The 22,551-nt window shown below is 38.4% G+C and overlaps 1 long non-coding RNA gene across 1 annotated transcript; it reads left to right on the top strand.

The window, feature by feature from the left end:
• The first annotated feature begins 1,757 nt into the window (after positions 1-1,757).
• LOC129150815 (uncharacterized) lies at positions 1,758-13,882 on the top strand. The gene is made up of 4 exons (XR_008557555.1): positions 1,758-1,845; positions 2,641-2,664; positions 11,722-11,747; positions 13,864-13,882. It is a non-coding gene; the product is annotated as an uncharacterized LOC129150815 (long non-coding RNA).
• Positions 13,883-22,551: the final 8,669 nt, after the last annotated feature.

The raw sequence follows: 22,551 nt of genomic DNA, 5'->3' as shown, positions 1-22,551 counted from the left end.
TTGCCTTTTTCCTTTTAGGTTTGACTGGAAAATCTATCTTCTGCAGTTTCCTATCTATCATATTACTGCATACCACCAGCATGTTTGGACAGACTTATTAATGAGGCATGCAAATTGAGCCAACAGAAGACTGAGAAGAATATTTCCAGGACTGTTTATATTCTTCCTGTTAGTTCATGCTGAATATGCTGGGTCTGCATTGTGATTTTATATAAACTGGGGTGATGATAATTTAAGATGTTTTCACCACTCTTTCTATTATAGAACCTCATTTCTTTTCCTCAAAAAATTAAATTTTAAATGCATCTTTTTGTGTGTAATCATCATTTCCATTGTTCATACTGGCCCACTGGGCTGCTGATGATAATATAAATAGTCCTTTAACAGGTAAATTTAAACCAGCGTGGCTACCACCAAATAACTGTACACTTCCTGGGTACTTAAAATTACTACTCATAATGGATAACCTTGAACACTACAAACGTATTCTCCAGCCAAAGCTGGGTTCACAGAACCATCAGCCATAATTCTACCATCTCTCTAATTCACTCATGTTCATGATTTTCCACAAACTTTCACCCCAAACCTTCAGCAGAGCCCTCAAGTTGCCTCTCTCAGTTTACATTTTCAAGTTACAGTAGAGAGTCAGGCATTGAGAATGTAGGAAGGAAGAAACTTTGCTCAAGGTTCTCTTGGCTGGTCTATTAATCAAATAGATGTGAGACAAATTAGAAAAGGAAAATGACAAAATTTAATGAAATACATAGGTATGGGAACCCCACAGACATGAGGGTCAGAAACCTCACATACATGAGAGGTTCAGAGACAAGAAGGGAAAATAGAGTGTATATGGCATTCTAGGCTAGGGATGAGGTAAGGCAATTTGGGGCTTAAGAAGGTAATTGCAGGGAGAACACATGTTCAGTATTTATTAGTTTATCCTACCATAGGTAGATAAAAAGTCATTTCTTGTTTAAATCTTTATGGACCAGCTTCCTAATGTAAATTTTTCTAGATAGTTAAGGGGGAGCAGAAGTTTCTCTTGAGCCCACAAGGTCTCAGTTGCCTTTAGTTCAAAATAAGCTGCATACCACTGAGGCTCATCTTGGGGTGGTGTGTTTTGAACCCCTACAAGAACCTAAACTTTCCAAGGCCCTTATTAATGGTATCAACAAATGAAAAAAAAATGCCAAAAGCAAGTAAGTTGGTGCATGTGTAGGTTATAAGAAAAAACTCTAAAAGGATGAACTTCTCCAGACAAGATAGAGAGATGGGGAAAGTTAAAGGCACGTGGTTTAGGAGGATGGAATAAAGATAAAAATTGAGATTAGAAATTTATGCTAAGCATTTGGTTGTGATGGGAAGACATTGGAAGAGTTGTCATAGGGGAGTGACATGGTATGATATGTGCCTTTGACTAGTGAAAAGATTTGAAAATTGAAGCCTTTCTGTTTTGTTTTGTTTTTACTTCACAAAATACTCCAGTCCTTCCATCCTCCCACTGTAATCCATCCTTTAAAATTCCTCTGAGCCTCACTTCCTTTCTTGTTTAGGCTGATCATTGAAGTGGTAACGTATGACATACATTTCGAAAGGGTAGAACAAGTAGAAGCTAAGAATTTTTCTTTGTCATCATAGAACACTCCATCCCTTAACACTCTGCTTATACTTCATTCTCTCTATTCCCTATTAGCCTCACTTCTTTTCTTACAGGGCTTAGACTTTATCCTTGATTATTTTAAATATTATCGAGTTCATATGGCTCGTCTGCCTCTCTTTACTTAGTTCCACCTGAAAAACACCATGAACTCAATTTCTATTGCCACCCATCATTTGAATCCCAAAGTAAGTTTGTTTTCTAAATTTTGTTGGTCACAGAAGACTGTTCACCAAACTTTGTCTTGTTAGCATTAGAGTTAGCTGCCTTTCTCGACTCTCCTTAAGCTTCATACTAATCTCCCTAGAAAACAATTTCCCTTTCTACTTTATTGACAACGTTGACTCCATCAAGCCTAAATTTGATCCATCTTCCTAGTATGACACTTCAATAACTTGACAAATCTGAACATAACTTGAACTGTTTTCCCTCAAGTCTCAAAGAATGTGGTAACCCTTTTCTAGTTCAAAGCTAATGGCTCTTTTGGTGCTTTTTAAATTTTCCTCTTTAATCTATCATTTTTAATTCTTCCCATCTGCATAAACCATGGTGAATTATTAAAATATATTGAAGCTTAATTCGAGAACAACTGGATATATGGTCCTTTGCATCTGTAAAGAGGTAGCGACAGACCAGTTACATACACACATAGTATGCAATCAAAACCTCAGAGGTGAAAGAGGATGCTGTTGCATCCTTGGATATATAAGAGCTGAATGGTCTTTTAGATGGTAAATTTATGTATATGTAGAATATTACAAACCAACCAACGTAAAACTTCCTGAGGCAATTGTCTAGATCAAAAACATATCATGGTAATAATAATAATGGTAATAATAATAATAATAATAAATAATTAATATGAGAACATATTTAAAAAACTATACTGATAAGGCTGTACAAATTCTTCAGTAATGTGGAATACCTGGTACAGACGTTTTTATATAAATAACCATTATAAAATAATTTTTTCTTTGTTTTAGAAGCATTTCCACTTCCTTGATGAGGTAAAAAAAAAGTTTTCATTTACATATAAGTTTATTTGTTTTTACCTTAAAGTGTGTTTTATATTTTAAAAATCTCTGATTTCTTTACAATGCAATTTTGTGACTACTATTGCTGTTAAAATATGAGTGCTATTAATCTCTTATTTGATAGAAAAATGTTTATCAACTACATATTTGTGTTTAACATATTTACCATAAGGTCTTAATTTCTTTTCAATGAATAGGAGCATTAAATAAATACATTCCTTTTGCAGTGTGATACAATTTTTGCTATGCCCAGTTTTCCTCCTCATGCCTCTGTGAAATTTTATTACAATGCACACGTTTACTTAAACAAACCAAGTGATGACACCAGGAAGGCTTTTACCTGTATGAAATATTAGAGCAGAAGAAAATATGATCCAGGAACTGCTAGCAGGAGGAGTGTGTCCCACAGAGTTAGATGACTTATATGCAGAAAATACCCATAAAGTATCCCTATGTAGGAGACCAAAGCATTCATCAATTGATTGAGGTTAGGTTTTTTAAAATTGTTACTTTTGCTTCAAATTATGATGACAGCAGAGTGCTAAAAAAATTATACTTGTACTTATTTACAAGTGTGCAGTACATAAACATGACACTCTAAAAGAGAAAGGCCAAGAGATACGGTCTGGATGTGCACAATTGTGACCTAATACCATTAGGCATGTAGTGAAGGGGCAGGAAGGTCTTAAAAATAATATTAAAAATTAAAACCATACAAGGTATTATTTTGAATTTTTATAAGAATTAATATTTTAATCATAAGAATCTAGAAATCCAAGGTCACAGTACAAACCACTGACATCTGTCCCTGTGAACACTCCAGAGCATATACCACTTGTGTTTTATGCATCAGACCTTAGGATGACATGACATATGAGCACACATTTTAAGTGAATAATTCAGGAAACAAACCTAAAATTGGAAAGGATATATATAATATTAAATTTTAATAAGGAAGCTTGACTGCCTAGTACACATAGTAAAAAAAACCTTGTCTGTTCTTTTCAATACATATCACACAGACAAGTAGATAATGGGTTCTGATTTATACTTTCCAAAATAAATAATTAAAGACCCAATTAGAAAAAGCTTAAAATATCCTAAAACTACTGGAGAACAATTTATATTTTCTGAGAATTTATATTGCAATGCCTAAAGAGTTGCTAGGGATTTTGTGACTAATACAAATTATGATCTAATGTAAATGTCTGTTATAAATAAGCAACTAGCCTCAGAACTGAATCAAAACACTTAATCCTCTATACATAAAACTTCATAAATAGATATGAATAAGAAATTTAATGATAGTGAAGAAACATTTCAACTAATAGGACATTAAAATCAGTCATTGCAGTCATCAGAAATATCTGAGATTTTACTGCCTATGTTTTCTTCTAACATTTTCATGGTTTCAATCCAGTAAGTCTTTAATCCATTTTGAGTTCATGGTTGTGTATGGTATAAAAAGTAGTTTAGTTTCATTTTTTGCAAGTATCTGTCCAATTTTCCCATTTGAACTGACTGCCTTTACTCCATTATATGTTCTTGCCTCCTTTGTCAAATACTAATTGACAATAAAAGGCATCAGTTTATTTCTGGGCTTCCTATTATATTCCATTGATCTAGATACATATGTTTATGCCAGTAGCATGCTGTTTTGATTACTATAACCTTATAGTATAGTTTGATATCAGGTAGCATGATTCCTTCAACTTTGTTCTTTTGTGGTTCCACATAAATTTTTGGAATATTTGTTCTAGTTCTGTGAAATGCACCATTGGTATCTTGATAGGGATTGGGTAGAATCTGTAGATTGCTTTGAGTTGTATGGACATTTTGATGATGTTAATTCTTCCTACCCATAAACACAATATATGCTTCCACCTATTTGTAATTCTTCATTTTCTTTCTTCAGTGCCCATAATTTTATGAGTACAAGTCTTTTACATCCTTGGTTAAATTTATTCCTAGTTTTTTTAAAATGTAATTGCAAATGGGATAGTTTTCTAGTTTCCCTTTCAGACAGTTCATTATTGGTGTATAAAAAAGCAACTGATTTCTGGATATTTATTTTATATCCTGCTACTTTACTGAATTTTTATATTAGTTCTAGTAGTTTTAGGGTGGATTCTTTAGGGTTGTCTCTATAAAGTATCATGTCATCTGCAAATAGTAACAGTTTTACTTCTTCCTTTCCAATTTGGATGTCTTTTGTTTCTTCTTCTCATCTGATTGCTATAGATAGAACTTCCAGTATCGTCCTATATAATAAAAGCTTAATGTGCTAAGTGTCCAGTCGGCCGTTCAACCAATCAAAGCATAATATGCTAATGATATGCTAAGGCCGCTCACCCACTTGCTATGATGTGCACTGACCACCAGAGGGCAGACATTCCGAGCGGTAGGTTAGCTTGCTGCTAGAGTATGGCCAATCGGGACTGAGTGATACAGGCTGGACACACCCTGGAGCCCTCCCGCGGTCCCTTAGGGGATGTCAGAGAACCAGTTTCAGCCCGACAGCCAAACAACCAGTCACTATGATGTGCACAGTCCACCTGGGGGCAGATGCTCAACGCAGGGGCTGCCCCCTGGTGGTCATTGCGCTCCCACAGAGGGAGTGCCGCTCAGCCAGAAGCCTGAGCTCATGGCTGGTGAGCTCAGCGGCGGTGGTGGGAGCCTCTCCCGCCTCTGTGGCAGCGCTAAGATGCTGAGGGACACGCCCCCCCACCCTCCCACCAGTGCATGAATTTCATGCACTGGGCCTCTAGTGTTGAACAAAAGTAGTGAAAGCTGACATCCCTGTATTGTTCCCCAACTTAAGGGAAATGCTTATAGTTTTTGCCCAGTGAATATGATATTGGCATTGGTTTTGTCACATATATGCTTTATTACACTGAGAGGTATGTTTCTTCTCTTCCCACTTTGCTGAGAGTTTTTATTATAAATAGGTGCTGGGTCTTATCAAATGCTTTTTCTGCATCCATAAACGTTATCATTTGATTTTTATCCTTCATTTTGTTTATGTTATGTATCACATTTATTAGTTTACGGATATTGTACTAACCTTGCATCCCCAAAATAAATCCCACTTGATCATGGTTTATGATTTTTAAGATGTATTTCTGGATCCTATTTGTTAATATTTTGTTGGGGATTTTAGCATCTATGTTCATTAGGGATGCTGGACTATAATTTTCTTTCTTTGTAGTGTCTTTATCTGGTTTTTGGAATTAGGATAATGCTGGCCTCTTAATATGTATTTCAGAGTCTTCCCTCCTCTTGAATTTTTTGGAATAGTTACAGGATGGGTGGTAATTCCTCTTTGTACCTTTGGTAAAATTTTCCTATAAAGCTATATGCTTCAGGACATTTCTCATAGCAATATTTTTTTTTCTGATAAAGCTCATCAGTCAAGAGAAACAAAAGAAAAAATAGACAAATGAGACTACATTGAAGTAAAATGTTCTTGCACAGCAAAGGGAACCATCAACAAAATAAAAAGATAACCCACTGAATGTGAGAACATATTTGCCAATGATCTGATAAGGGGTTAATATTCAAAATTTGTAAAGAACTCATATGACTCAACACCTAAATAAGAAACAATCCAATTAAAAAATGGCCAAAGGACCTGAATAGACACTTCTCCAAAGAGAACATATAGATGGCCAAAAGACATATGAAAAGATGCTCACTAATCAACAAATAAATGCAAATTAAAACCACAATGAGATATCACCTCATATCTGTCAGAATGACCATCATCAATAAATCAACATACAAGTATTGGAAAAGATGTTAAGAGAAGGGAACCCTTGTGCACTATTGGTGGAAATGAGGATTGGTGCAACTACTATGGAAAGCAATATGAAACTGCATCAAAAAATTAAAAATCAAACTGCCTTATGACCCAGGGATTCCACTTCTGGAAATATATCCAAAGAAATCTGAAACACTAATTCAGAAACATTATATTCACCCTTATATTCATTGCAGCATTATCTACAATAGCCAAGAATTAGAAGCAGCCCAAGGGCCCATCAGTAGATGAGTGAATAAAAAAGCCATGGTACATTTACACAAAGGAATACTATTCAGCCATAAAAAATAAGGAAATTTTACCTTTTTTAACAGCATGGATGGACCTAGAGCAGTGATGGGCAACCTTTTGAGCTTGGTGTGTCAAACTTCACCAAAAAACTGAGCATAACTCGGGTAGTGTGTCACTTTGAGGAAAAAACATTATTTCGCAAATGTTTCATCCTCAGGAGCAGCAAATGTTTCATCCTCGGCATGCGGCCGCCTCAGCGGCTGCGTGTCATCAGAAATGGCTACGCGTGTCAGTGCTGACACGCGTGTCATAGGTTCGCCATCACTGACCTAGAGAGTACTAAGCTAAGGGAAATAAGCCAGTCAGAGAAAGGCAAGTACCATATTATTTCACTTATATGTGGAATCTGATGAACAAAATAAACTTGCAAACAAAATAGAAACAAACTCAAAGATAAAGAGAGCAGGCTGACAGCTGTTAGAGAAGAGGGCTGTTGTGGGGTTGGATGAAAAAAGTGAAAGAATAAAAAATCTCATAGACACAGACAAAAGTATGGTGATTAGCAGATGAAATAGGGGGAAGGTAGAAGAGAGTAAAAGGGCATAAATGGTGATGGAAGGACATTTGACTTGGGGTGATAAACACACATTACAATATATATAGCTGATGTATTATAGACTTGTACACCTGAAACTTATATAATTTTATTAGCCAATGTCACCCCAATAAATTTAAATTTTAAAAATTGGTCATTGGATATCTGCTTTGTAAAAATGTATTTAGAATACAAGACTATGCCCACATAGTCACAAGAAAACTATATAGCTTAAGAAAAAAAAAAGTCAATGTTTATTCAAAGAGATTTGTTAGTTATTTTCTCTGTGAATGTAAGTAGAGTTATAAAGAAATATGTTTTTTAGTGCCATAAAATTTAAAACCAATATTGTTTTCTTTGCTATTTTAGAAATTACTCTCATCCATAGAAGAGGTGAAATATATCATATTTGTTTATACTTTAAGATATTGATATGTATTTTGCATTATTAATTTTATTTCAAAACAGCATTTTCTATCTAATAATATTAAACAATTTAATATCATTTTTTTTCTTGTAAAGCTACAACACAATTTAAGAACATGTTCTCTTTTCTTGCTCTGATAAGCTCATTTAAAAATGCATATATAAGTATAAGCATATCTATATTTATAAATCCTTTAATTTTTATGCCTACTGATACTCCATTTGCATTGCCTACTCATTAGGTTAAATTATTTAAAATAAAATTTAACTATATAAATAAAGTTTTTATATCATAGAAAAGTATTGTTGATAAAGAATGATATATTTTCCAACAAATAGGAAAACTGTGTCTTATGTTCATAAATAGTGTCTGTTATTGACATCATCATCCTTAAGATAGAGACTTAGGGATTCTTAAAAAAAAATAGCAGTCATTCATTGTACATCATCACTGTCATAACGTAAGTAATATATAGATAGAACAGACACAAAAACCTTTAATTTATTTATTTGCTTTTCCTTTAGAATTACCCAGTTAATCCATCTATAGATACTCCTTATCCCACACCAGAGAATAGTCTCCCTACTCCTGGCTCTCCTTCACAGGATAATTTACCCAAGAACCCTGGGAATCCTTACCTTGAGCCAAGGATACCTGCATATTCCTATATTCCCTATTCTCCTAGAGCCCCTCTCAAACACTTTCCTCATTTCCCCACACCTACTTGGTTGAATGATCCTTTTCAGAAGGCTTCCTCCCTTATCCATGCCTTAAACAGACCTGAAGTTGACCCCATAACTTACACAGCTAAGCCACCTGCTACACCCCAATTTCCTGCCCCAAAGTTTTCAATTCATTCTGCTGTGATCCGGCCTGATGAAGCTAAGTTTGCTCCAGCCACATCTGCTGCAGCCACACCTACTGCCCCAGAACTTTATTCTTCTACTGCTTTTGACCTGGTGGGTTGCCTAAATCTTACTCCTATAATACGTGAGATTTTTAGGAGAGGAAAAAAAACACCATCTCTCCATAAGCAAACAAACGTATTATCTTAAACATTTTGAATAGCTTTATAGAGATAACAACTAACATAAATACAGTAAACTAAATGAATTGAAAGTGTACGCTTTGGTAAATTTTGGCATATGTATACACCCATAAAAAAATCACTGAGATAATGACTATGTCCACCAAAGTCAAAAGTTTCTTCCTGTTCCTTTGTAATCCCACCTGCCTTTTTCCTATCTCTGATCTATTTTGCGTCACTACAGATTGGTTTGAGTTTTCTAGAATTTTATATATAAGTGGAATCATACTGTAAACAGTATGCTGTTTGTGTCTGCCTTTTTTTTTATTCAACACTAGAGGCCCAGTGCATGATTGAATCATGCACGTGTATGGGGGGAGCTGGGTGCCTGTCTGCTGGTGCACCAGACCTTTCAGAAGCTTCTGAAAGGCTTGGTGCCTGAGCAGACAGGCACCCAGGTCCCACGCTTTTGCTTTTGATCGCTGGTGCACCAGGCCTTTCAGAAGCCTCCTGAGCGGCGGAGGCTTCTGAAAGGCCTGGTTCCTGAGTGGACAGGCACCCAGCTCCCACGCTTTTGCTTTCGATCGCGAGGGAGCTGGGTGCCTGTCTGCTGGTGCACCAGGCCTTTCAGAAGCCTCTGCCCTGCCGGAGACTTCTAAAAGGCCTGGTGCCTGAGCGGACAGGCACCCAGCTCCCCCGCTTTTGATGGTCAGCGGAGGGACGTGAGCTCGCTGCCCCAGAGGCCCCTTCTGTGCCGCAGCACAGCCATGGCACAGACGCTGAGCTCGAGCCCGCCGCTGGCGACACGAGCTCAGTGTCCCACCGGCCCAATTAGCCACCTGGCCACCCCGAGTCCCGCCCCCCCCCACGCCTCCTGGCCAATCGCGGGCATAGCGAAGGTACAGTCAATTTGTATATTTATCTATTATTAGGTAGGATAATTGTTTTGAGATTTGTCGAGGTAGTTACAGTCCATGTATTTTTATTTTTGCAGGGTGGTATTTCATTAAATGGGTATATTATATAATTTTTTACCCATTCATCTGTTGATGAACATTTTAAATTCCAAACTGAATGTCATTTATGTATTTCCATGTAATCATGTATTTGTTGCATACTGTACTGGCTTTAACTTTCAGGTCGATGTTAAATAAAAGTGACTAGATGGACCCTAACCTGTTTGGATCAGTGGATAGAGTGTCGGCCTGTGGACTGAAAGGTCCCAGGTTCGGTTCTGGTCAAGGGCATGCACCTTGGTTGCAGGCACATCCCCAGTAGGATGTGTGTAGGAGGCAGCTGGTCGATGTTTCTCTCTCATTAATGTTTCTAACTCTCTATCCCTCTCCCTTCCTCTCTGTAAAAAATCAATAAAATATATATATATTTTTTTAAGTGACTAGATGGGTACCCATGGCTGGCTTATTTCTTTCCAGTCAGTAAGCTAGGACAATCCTAGGGTTCATCTCATTTGCTTCCTGTCTCTTCAGAATCACTGTCCTTTAAAGCCTAATTCAGATCTTGAGAAACAATGCTTTTTGTAATTGTAATACATTTTAAAATTTTATTTCAGGCAATAGGGTAAATCCAGTTTCTGTTACTCATCTTGACATAAAGTGTAGTTCTCTAAACTTTTTAAAAACAATAATTTTTTTGGAAAAATATTTAAGAAGTACTTAGTCCCTAAGTTTGGGTAGATGTGGCCCAAGCAATTCAGCTATTTTATAAAAGGGAAGGGGGATTCCAAACTATGTATCAGATATTCTGAACCCTGGCACATGCTGGAAAGAAATGGAAGCAGCCCAAGTGCCCACCAGTAGATGAGTGCATCAAAAAGCAGTGATACATATATACTACCTGGCCATAAAAAGAAGAATGAAACCTTGCCTTTTGCAACAGCATGGATGGACCTAGAGGGTATTATGCTAAGTGAAGTAAGTCAGACAGAGAAAGAAATATACCATATGATTTCACTTATATGTGGAATCTAACAAAATATGCTAACAAAAAAAAAAAAACAACACCTAGAAACAGACTTATAGATACATAGAAGAGACTGACAGTTGTTAGGAGTGAGGGTGGAAGGCTGGGTGGAAAATGTGAAGGGATTAAGTAGTATAAATTAGTAGTTACAAAATAGTCAAAGAGATGTAAATTACAACATAGGCAGTATAGTCAATAATATCATAGTAAATATGTATGGGGCCAGGTGGGTCTTGAAGCAGTGGGGGAACAACTCATAAAATACTTGATTTTCTAACCACATCTGAAACTAATACAGAATAATAATAAATGTAAACTATATTGAAAAATATTTTTAATTTTAAAAAAAGAAAGAAATGGGAGTTTAAACCCACCAGTGAATACCACTAATGGGGTACTCCTAGAAGTTGTTTCCTAGGAAGAGGTATGAATTTTAATTTTTATTCCTTTGTTCCTGGTAGGAATCAGGATCAAGTTAAATGGTTTAGAACTGTTCAGAGAAGTATAAAGACATAGGCTTATTCTACAATGACTCATACATTAACATGTTCATTCAAAGCACTTGGAAGCAAAGCACTTTCCATTTTGCAGTATATACCTGTAATTTAGGGCTCACATAGGAGTAGAGGAGAAATGTTCAAAAAAATATGGATAAAAAGAAATATGACTTGACAAGAAGAGGGTCTTTAAAACACTGCTAAAGACTTTGGACTTTACGTTATAGCCAAAGGAATCAATTAAGGAACTTTATTGAGAGAAGTAATTTGACCAGTTGTCTGTCTCCAAAAGCTAAATCTGGTGGCCACATAGAGCTTTCTAAATATGAATTATGAAAAAATCAACATGATACAAGTTCTTAAAGAATAAAGATTATTCAGAAAAGATAGGCCCAAAACTATAAAATTAAGTATATTTCATCATGTATGAAAAAAAATCTTCCTTTTTTATAGGTAAAAAAATGAAATTCTCTAGAGAAGTGAGTATCATGCATTTGTTTCTATAAGTCCTATAGGGTAATGAGATTTTAAAATAACACATTAAATAGATTAAATTTCTATTTAATATCTGAAATTACCTTTGAATATATTTTTACTACGTGGAAACAATGAAGTTGAATGTGTCCTGGCCAGCATGGCTCAGTGGTTGAGCATTGACCTTTGAACCAGAAGGTCATAGTTCAATTCCCATTTAAGGCACATGCCCTGGGTTTTGGGCTCCATTCCCAGTAGCAGACATGCAGAAGGCAGTCAATGATTCTCTCTTATCATTGATGTTTTTATCTCTCTCTCCCTCTCCCTTCCTTTCTGAAATCATTAAAAATATATATATTTTTTTTAAAGAAAGTGGGATGTGGAGAGGTACTAGCAATCTGTGTCTCAGAACCTCTGAAATTATGAATTCATGTCCTGGGTAAAGAACTCAGGCAACTTTTGAACAACTAGAATGTTCTTCAACTTGATCCAATTTAATTCTGACTTGATTATCCTATCCTATATAATAAAAGCCTAGGTGGCATCACACGATGTCATCACAAAATTGTCACTGTGACATCGTCACAAGATGGCCACCACAAGATGGCCATCAGAGGAGGGAAGTTGAGGGCAACCAGGCCTGCAGGGGAGAGCAATTGGGGGCAACCGGGCCAGCAGAGGAGGGCAGTTGGGGGCCATTGGGCCAGCAGGGAAGGGCAGTTGTGGGCAATCGGGATGGCAGAGGAGGGCAGTTGGGGGTGATCAGGCCAGCAGGGGAGCAGTCAGGCATCAATCAGGCTGGCAGGGGAGCAGTTAGGGGGTGATCAGGCTGGCAGGCAAGTGATTAGGAGCCAGTGATCCTGAATTGTGAGAGGGATGTCTGATCGGGCCAAAACCGGCAGTCAGATATCCCCTGAGGGGTCCCAGATTAGAAAGGATGCAGACCGGGCTGAGGGACACACATCCCCCATGTGCAAATTTCGTACACCAGGCCTCTAGTTCTAAAATAATAGTGGTCAATATAGGGGAGAAACTTCAATATGAGGAAGGGGATGAATTATGAGTGAGAAGAACCATTAAAATTCTAGAGATTTTTCTGTATGCTATTCATTCAACCACTACCCTTGGCCCACACTGAGAACCACTGTTTTAGTAACAAATAAACAATTTAGATATGAAATTTTCCAGTACCCACCTTCTCTCCCACAACCTTCCCTCATTCCCCATTACATACTGTCCTGGGAATAAAGGCACTATTAAAAAGCTCAAATAGATTCATTCTATCTTAGTCATCTAAGCAAAAAAATTGATTACCCTTATTCCAAGTTCTCATTCCTAATTTCTTTCCAAAGCTGTTCCAATTTTAGTGTTACAAATATTCCCTGGATTGGAAAATTCAAGGCTTGTTTTAATCAGCCAAATCAGAATTTCTACTAAGGTAACATCAGTAGTTAAAGAGAATTGAAAACCAAAATGCATGATGACAGTATTGTTAGTGATGCCTCTTAATAAAAGCTATTGCCAAAATAAATAAAATTTTCATTTTTTAGTTAAAGCCCTGAATATTGCCATATTCTTTCGGTTTGTATTTAGTTTATGTTATATAAAAGGATATAGGTTAGTGAATTAGTCCAAGATGTTAGATAAATTTAATAATTTCATATTTTCAGTAAATCTTTGTATTAGTTTCTTACTATATTAATTACTTAATTCACAAATTAATTAATTCTTACTAGTTAATTATTTAATTAAGTAATTAATTATTTACTTTTCAAAAAGTAAAGGAAAGTGTTATATTTTTAGAAATATTCTTAAGGCAGAAAAGGAATTCTACTTCAAATTATTCAGTGTCAGTGTACTGTGTTTACCTGCATTTAATACTTACACACACAAAAATCATCCTGAATAATATTTACATGCATACAAATAATAACATTAAATTTCACATTTAAATGAATTCGTTGTTACAAGAGTGCATAATATTGAAAACAAGCTTAATTATCTTAAACATGTATATTAATTATAGCATTGATTTGTAAATAGCAATAGCAATTTTACTCTAAGGGCAAGTAATTTGGTAATTTTATTATACAAAATTGATATGTTCTTTTCCTTTTTCAGATACTTGTGCAGAAATCAGTGAAATCTATAAAAATTTACTTTTATTGCAACGATTTTCATTCTGTTATATTAAAAATATCAGTTGCACTATGTTGGTTGGTTGTGATGTTTTCTCATTGGATTTAATATATACAGAAACAATGTTTATAGTGTACTTTTTGAAATTCAAATATTTAAAAGCTACTTCCTAAATATCCTATATAATAAAAGCCTAATATCCAAATTGACTGAATGGTGAAACAACCAGTGGAATGACCAGTTGCTATGATGCACACTGACCAACAGGGGGCAGACACTCAAAGCAGGAGGTGCCCCCAGCCCACAGGCCCCAAGTCAGCCAAGGCAGGTGCCAGCAGGGGCTTCCCTGATCACCCCACCAGTCACCCCACAGATCAGCCCTGATCGCTGGCCAGGCCTAGGGACCCTACCCATGAATGAATTTCATGTACCGGGCCTCTAGTATAAATAATAATTGTCAGAGATTTAAACATATGATAATATGTGCCTTTTCTTTATTTATTGATTAAGGTATTACATATGTGTCCTTAACCCCCTATTGCCCCCCCCCCATACCCACCCTCGCTCATGCCCTCACCTGCCTGATGTCTGTGTCCATTGGTTATGCTTATATGCATGCATACAAGTCCTTTGGTTGATATCTCCCCTTTTCCCCCACCCTCCCCTACCTTCCCTCTGAGGTTTGAGAGTCTGATCAATGCTTCTCTATCTCTGGATCTGTTTTTGTTCATCAGTTTATATTGTTCATTATATTCCACAAATGAGTGAGATCATGTGATACTTATCTTTCTCTGATGACTTATTTCACTTAGCATAATGCTCTCCAGTTTCATCCATGCTGTTGCAAATGGTAAGAATTCTTCTTTTTTACTGAAGCATAGTACTCCATAGTGTAGATGTACCACAATTTTTTAATCTATTCATCTGCTGATGGGCACTTAGGCTGTTTCCAAATCTTAGCTATGGTAAATTGTGCTGCTGTGAACATAGGGGTGCATATATCCTTTCTGATTGGCATTTCTAATTTCTTGGGATATATTCGAAGAAGTGGGACCACTGGGTCAAATGGGAGTTCCATTTTGAGGTTTCTGAGAAACTGCCATACTGTCTTCCACAGTGGCTGCACCAGTCTGCATTCCCACCAGCAGTGCAGGAGGGTTGCTTTTTCTCTGCATCCTTGCCAGCACTTGTGGTTTGTTGATTTGTTGATGATAGCCATTCTGACAGGTGTGAGATGATACCACATTGGCATTTTGATTTGCATTTCTCGGATGATTAGTGACTCTGAGCATATTTTCATATGTCTGTTGGCCTTCCTTATGTCCTCTTTCGAAAAGTATCTATTTAGGTCCGTTGCCCATTTTTTGATCGGGTTGTTTATCTTTCTTTTGTTAAGTTGTATGAGTTCCCTATAAATGTTGGAGATTAAATCCTTATCGGTGAGAACATGGAAAATATGTTCTCCCATGCAGGGTGCTTTCTTGTTGTTTTGTTGATGGCTTCTTTGGCTGTGCAGAAGCTTTTTATTTTGATGTAGTTCCATTTGTTTATTTTCTCTTTAGTTTCTATTGCCTAGGAGCTGTATTGATGAAGATATTGCTTCGGCATATGTCTGAGATTTTGCTGCCTGTGTATTCCTCTAAGATTTTTATGGTTTCCCATCTTACGTTTAAGCCCTTTATCCATTTTGAGTTTATTTTTGTGTATGGTGTAAGTTGGTGGTCTAGTTTCTTTTTTTTTTTTTTTTTTGCATGTATCTGTCCAATTTTCCCAACACCATTTATTGAAGAGACTGTCTTGACTCCATTGTATGCTCTTGCCTCCTTTGTCAAATATTAATTGAGCATAGTGGTTTGGGTTGATTTCTGGGTTCTCTATTCTATTCCATTGGTCTATATGTCTGTGCCTATTTTAAAAATGAACACTATCTGAAAAAAATAACACAAGTAGAATTTTTTTTAATTGTGTTTCCAAATTGTTTTTTCTGAAAGTGGACAGAAGGTGAGATAACCATCATTCAAGGAGTTTCTCCACATTCCCCTTTCCCAAAAACATTTCATCTACTTTTAAGACATTTATTTAATATCAACTTACATAACACTTGCCAGTTTTGGGTGCTGTTTTAAACTTCTAATAAATATTAGCCTATAAACACTTATAATTACCATACAAGTAGGTACTAATATTATCCCCAATTTAAACCTTAGCAAACAATAACAGACGAGATACATGATTTGATAAAGGTTACGCAGCTAGGAAAGTGTCAAAGACAAGAAAAGAAATTTAGAAATTAGAAGATAACACAAGTTAAGCAGGGTGGTTTTGTTAGCTTCCTTTGGCTGTTGCAACAAATTACCACAACATTGGTGGCTTAAACCAACAAGTTCATTTTCTCACAGTTCTGGAGGTCCAAAACCCATTTCACTGTGCTGAAATCAATGTGTCAGCAGGGGTATGGCCCCTTGATGGGCTTTGGGGGAGTTTTGACTCTTCTTTTTGTGGCTTCCAGCATTTCTTAATTGTGACTGCATATTTCCAATCTTCAAGGAATGCATTATCAACTCTCTGTCTACCCTGTTCTTTACACTGTTTTCTCCCATATGTGTATTCAAATCTTCTTCTGCCTCCTGCTATAAAGATACATGGCATTTCATTTAGGGCCCACCCAGATAGATAATCTAGTATAATCTCTCCATTTAAAAATCCACAGACAGCCCTAACCAGTTTGGCCCAGTGGATAGAGCATCGGCCTCTGGACTCAAGGGTCCCAGGTTCGATTCCAGTCAAGGGCATGTACCTTGGTTGCAGGCACATCCCCAGTAGTGGGTGTGCAGGAGGCAGCTGATTGATGTTTCTCTCTCATCAATGTTTCTGGCTCTCTCTCCCTCTCCCTTCCTCTCTGTAAAAAAATCAATAAAATATATGTTTTTTTAAAAATCCACAGACAAAAGTGCAGTGAAGGCCTGGGGAGGAGACAGGAGTAGGGAGGAGGGGGGTCAATGGAGAAAAAGGGGGGAATATCTGTAATACTTTCAACAATAAATATTTTTATAAAAATTATTTTCTGAATTAATTTAATATAAACCTTCCCATTTCTGTGAGGACTTGCATCTGATGTTTTCTACTTATTGTGTACCAGTAGGATCATTAATCAGAACTAGGATTTGGGAGCTTTTGGCCTTGGAGGCACGACTTCCCACGTTTAACAGTACAGCCAAGGGAATTCGCGCCCCCTAGGGCCACATGACACCCATCTCCCCAGGCCCCAGCCTGGACAGCAGAGGGCCTTGAGGAGGGCCTGATGACTAGCGACACAAGGTTGCCAGGAGCTGCTCCCAGACACCAGTGCACCACCAAGGTGGAGGCGCTTAGCCCCTTGGGCTGCCCTCCTGAGCATTTGCAGCTGGGAATGGGCCACCTGAGGTGTTGGGAGTATCATGCGCCAAAAGTAAAACCCACATAGCGGTGGGGCATGCACACTCCTTGCATTCTGTGTCCACAGGCCCATCAGCTCATTCCCCAGTGGGGACCGACAGCACTGGGGCTGGTCTTCCTGCCTGAGAACGAAATACCTACAGTAGCCTGCTGCTGTCCGAGCTGCAGAACCCTGTGGTGGCGGTGTTAAGAACACAGAGACCCTGAGAAAGGCAGAGGGAAAGCGGACCCTTAGCTCACTGGCTCACTGCACACTAGGCTGCTGCTGAGAGCACTGTGCTCAGATGGCTGCAGCTGAGAGGGTTGCTAGGCAATGAGGCAAGCCCCTTGGCCCCCTCCCAGGAAGGTGGGGCTGAGGGGAATTTCTTATCTTGAGCTGAAACTGCAAGAAGGGAGAAAAAAGAAAAGGAAGCAGAAAACACACACAAGCAGCAGCAGAGGGGAGACAGGGAGATGAATGATAAAAAGACCATCCCAGCCAAAGAGGTGAGGTTCCAGTTCTTATCACAAACCATGACTCCTCCCAACCCCGAGCTGGGTGCCAGATGTTGCCAGTGGAAAAGGGGTCCTCGTGGTGTCAGCAGAAAAGCATTTTGGGTACCACACACGGGAGGATGAGGTATGGTGATAAAATTTATTGAAGCTGGAGCAAACACAAAGGACTGTCCCCTGTTCAGCTCCATCCCACTGTGGAAGAATCCAGTCTTGTTTTCATCAAGCCCAGAAGGAAGGCCAAGGTCCAGAAATTCTGTGCCATTGGTTCAGTCCATGTCCAAGCTTAGTCCAGTTCAGCCTTTGTTCCTGTCCTGCTGGCGTAGTTCCTATTCCTGGCTGTGCTCCAACTCCATTATGTTGCTGTACCCAGGTCTCCTGGAGCTTGGAGCCTGTGCTTGGAGTCCATGCTTGGAGCCCACCTGGCTGCTGGGCCCCAGGTGCCTGCTAGACCCATAAAGCTGAGGATTCACAAATGAACAGGGCAGCATGTTTTGTGGGGGGAGAAAGAGAGAGAGAGAGAGAGAGAGAGAGAGAGAGAGAGAGAGAGAGAGAGCGCTTGACTTTGTTAAACTTGCATTATATTATCTCAATCTTGGGAAGGACCAGATGCTCTTTCAAACTAATCAATCAACTTCCCAATCCTTTGCAGGCTATGGGGGCCTCCCCATAACCAATCCATTTCCTAGGTCTTCCAGAGATCTGTGTCCCGTTTCCAATCCGGTCCTTTTCCCAGGCTAGACATTCAGAGCTTTATGGTCACCATCTTGGCTTCTACCTGGCATGTGCCCACCAGAGGAATTTTCCCTTCATTGTTTTATCTCTCCCTTAGTAAGCCTGGCTAAAGACTGGTAATGAGCCTTCTTGCCCACTTAGGGATTACTTCCCAAAGGGAAGGATGCAGCAGTCCCCTGAGGAGCATAGGAATCTGGCAACTTCCAATGAAGCCGGCTTACTGTCCCGTTTAGCTTCCTAGTTTGTTAGGCTTAATAATGCCTGATTCTGTTTGCTCTTCTCCTTTATTAGTATCTAGCTACCTTTGCTAACAAAATTAGGTGAACATCTTCAACTAAATAAGTAGTGCCCGATAGCAAAGCATGGGAAAGACTGCGATAAGTAGGTTATAACTGTGGCTAAGGTAATTAAATAATTGTAGAAAGGAGTTGATTCACTCTGACACATGCAACAGAAATGCAGAATGAAGCACATGAAGAAAAGATTCAAGTATAATATCTGCAAATCACTTCATCTCCCTCAGGTTAAGTGTTCATAGGTACAGAGGAAATTTCACATTAAAAATATTAAAAATACTTTTAAGTGTTGTCTAATTTCAATCCATACAACCTCCCTGTAAAATCTATTTCTATTACAAATTCCTCTTGAAGAAAGAAAACAAAGCCTACAATGGCAGCTCTAGAAAATTCTCAAAAGCAGCTTTCACACTTTAAGCCCTGGAAGGAAGGGGAGATGAAGAAGAGGTATAAGCCACCATTTTAACTTTGTACAACATCATTCCAAACAATTATGGTACTCAGTAGTCCTATTTAGGAGGACCAAACAATCTCAGTTCTATGTTCTATATGCCAAAATCAACTTCACATTTAATTATCTTATTTCCATGAGATTCCCTATAAATTATCTTATAACCTAAAATTGCAAATCTATACACAGTAATATAAATACTTACTTCCTAATTTAGAATGAGATTTTGCTTATCTCAGGAGAGTTGTTTTTTAGCAATCTTGAAAGGTCAAGGAAATATCAATACACAAGGGACAATTTTTAATAATTCTGTTATAGGACAAGAGAGGGGCTTGTCTCCCTCAGTTGCTTGTGGGAGTGGGGTTCTTGGGGTACCACTGGAATAAGCATTCCCGGAGGCCTCCACGGGAGGATGAGATATAGTAGGAAGCTTTATTTCCATGGAATCATGTCCCTGGGTTTCCAACGTCTCATTTCCCTTAGTCCAGTCATGGAAGTGTAGCTGGGGTTTCAGTAGAGCTAAAATCAGAGTCAGTGTCCAGAGTTTCCCTTCCATGTTGGGGCCGGTCCAGTTCAGTGTCAGGCTGGTTTAGTTTGCATGTCCCCACTGCAGTCCATTAATTCATTGTGTGGGGGGTCTGCATGGCCGTGGGCCATAAGGGCAAGTGTAATAGAGTAGGAGTAAAATAGCCCACAAGCCAGAGTCCAACACAGCAAAAGAGGGGATTCCTTTGCTTAGAGCAGTGATAGCGAACCTATGACATGCGTGTCAGCACTGACACGCGTAGCCATTTCTGATGACACGCGGCCGCATGCCGAGGATGAAACATTTGCTGCTCCTGAGGATGAAACATTTGCGACTAGAGTCTTGGAGTTAGTTTTTTCCTCAAAGTGACACACTACCCGAGTTATGCTCAGTTTTTTGTCGAAGTTTGACACACCAAGCTCAAAAGGTTGCCCATCTCTGGCTTAGAGGATTATGTAATCCCAAAATTTCAAGTCCTTGCAGTGGTCATGCCCATTCTGGCCCCAGGTGTGATTGATAGGCAAGTACCTTCTCTAGTCATCCCAGCTTTACTGAGCATGCATCTCTTTCCTTGGTTGGATCCCTTCCCTGCTGTTTTGTAGGAAACATGCCTATAATGTCTGCCCTTCCCTTTGCTTATTTCCTATTATTAATAACTAGTTACCGTGCTACCAATACCACCTCCAGGAATAATTATAAAATGAGCAAATATCTTTAGTGCCCCAGGCTTATAAACCTGATCCCTTCTACAGCAGTATATGCTCACTCCTTTTCTGTTCTATGCCTATCTAAACTTGATCTCTCAAAGAAAGCTTAACAATATGTGACCTTTTCCAACTACTTCTCCTTTTTGAGGGGGGCAGTGGGGAGGGGCACAGCCTGAACTTCCATTTCTTACCTTCTCATATTCTAAGTCCTTAGTACTTACTCATTTAGGCAAATGATTAAGCATTGTTTATGAACATGGAAATTAAACTGGAATGTGTGGTGTTTCCCTGGACAAGATGCAAAGGTGGCTTCCTGGGTTCTTATCCAGATGGATTCAAAGAATGAAGCCACAGACAAAAGGTGGTATAGGAAAAGGTGGATATTTATTGGGACACAAGCACAGACTCCCACATGGGGAGGTGGAGAGAGACCCACCAAGTCCCTCTTCTTTAAGTTTAAAGGCTGCAGTTCTTTGTGTCCTGATATTCCCTCTGATTGGTCACTATAGTGGCTTCAGAGCTCAAACCTCATGTGGGGTTCCCCTCTTTTTCTCCCTTTTTTTTTTCTATTCCCTGTGACCTTCTTCTTTATTCTGTGAATGGATGGCATCCTTTTCTTTATTCTGTGAATGTATACCTTCTGCAGCTCCCAGCCCCCTTATTCTATGAATGTATGCCTTCTGACAGCTCCCTTATTCTATGAATGTATGCCATCTGGCAGCTCCCTTATTCTATGAATGTATGGCTTCTGAGAGCTCCCTTATTCTATGAATGTATGCCATCTGGCAGCTCCCTTATTCTGTGAATGTATACCATCTGGAAGCTCCCTTATTCTGTGAATGTATGCCTTCTGCAGCTCCCAGCTCCCTTATTCTATGAATGTATATTTTCTGACAGCTCCCTTATTCTATGAATGTATACCATCTGGAAGCTCCCAGCTTTGCAGCCCTAATTCCTAAAATTTCCTAAACCTGCGCAGCTATTTACCCCTAAAAATTCCCTTTACTTACAAGAGAAACCATTTAAACAGAGCCCAAAACTCTAAAAAAGATGACATTTGAACTAAGGGAAACAAAAGTTTTGCCACTCTGAAGCTGCCTTTGTGGGATATTGATTTTAAGAAATTAAAGAATCAGAAAGAACCTATTACCCTCCCTCATGCCCAAAATATTCACAGAGAAGCCTGCTTTGGGAAGAGAGTCTTGGCTTAATCACCTTAAGAATCTTCACCCTAGCAGGAAGACTTCAAGCTGTTAGCTACATACCCCCTGTTCCTGAGTTGCCTACCAAGAATTTCCCTGCCACATTTTTCAGCTCTCCCTCAACTACCTGTAAATCGCTCATCCCCACTTCTGAAATCTAATATTCCATCCTCCCCTTTTTTCCTTTGTCCAAAAATGTCTTATAAATCCAAGGTTGCAGCACCGTTTTTGGAATTTTTCACACATATGTGGATTTTCCACATGCATGTATTAATTCTTGATTTTCTCCAGTTAATTTGTCTCTGGTAATATTAGCCCAGCTAGAAGAGCTTAGAAAGTGGAAGGAAAAGTATTAATGTTTTTTAGCCCCCACTGAATGGAGTTCACAAGCTCTAATTAAAATTGAATCGAAGAAAAATCTGATGTCAGTTAGCAGGTGATAAGCAGAACTTATGGATAAAAACATAAATAAATCTGTCCTTTGAAATGGTCAAGCCACATAAACGGCTGACAAAAAGTACTGTTTAATCATGTTTTTTTGGCATTCAAACTGTTGACTGGCCTTTGGTTTTCCCATTTACACTTTAGCATACCAAATATCAGCATTGTCCACAGGACACTTTGAATAAGCCGCTGGCTTTATTTGTGATGAATTCAGTTCTGTTGACAGTTCCTCATGCCTTTGTTTCCTTTAGCTTCTCTCTGGTTGGCAAACAACAGGCCTCTGTTCTTGTTTGTGAATGTCTTTATTGATTTCTGTCTTCACTTTATTTTCCTTGTACTAAACTTTAATTCCTGGTATACACTTTAGGTGAAATTGCCCTTT

Source organism: Eptesicus fuscus, chromosome 2 (assembly GCF_027574615.1).
Source record: "Eptesicus fuscus isolate TK198812 chromosome 2, DD_ASM_mEF_20220401, whole genome shotgun sequence".
Lineage (NCBI taxonomy): Eukaryota > Metazoa > Chordata > Mammalia > Chiroptera > Vespertilionidae > Eptesicus > Eptesicus fuscus.
The sequence above is the reverse complement of the archived record's forward strand: the minus strand, read 5'-3'. Positions and strand labels throughout refer to the sequence as shown.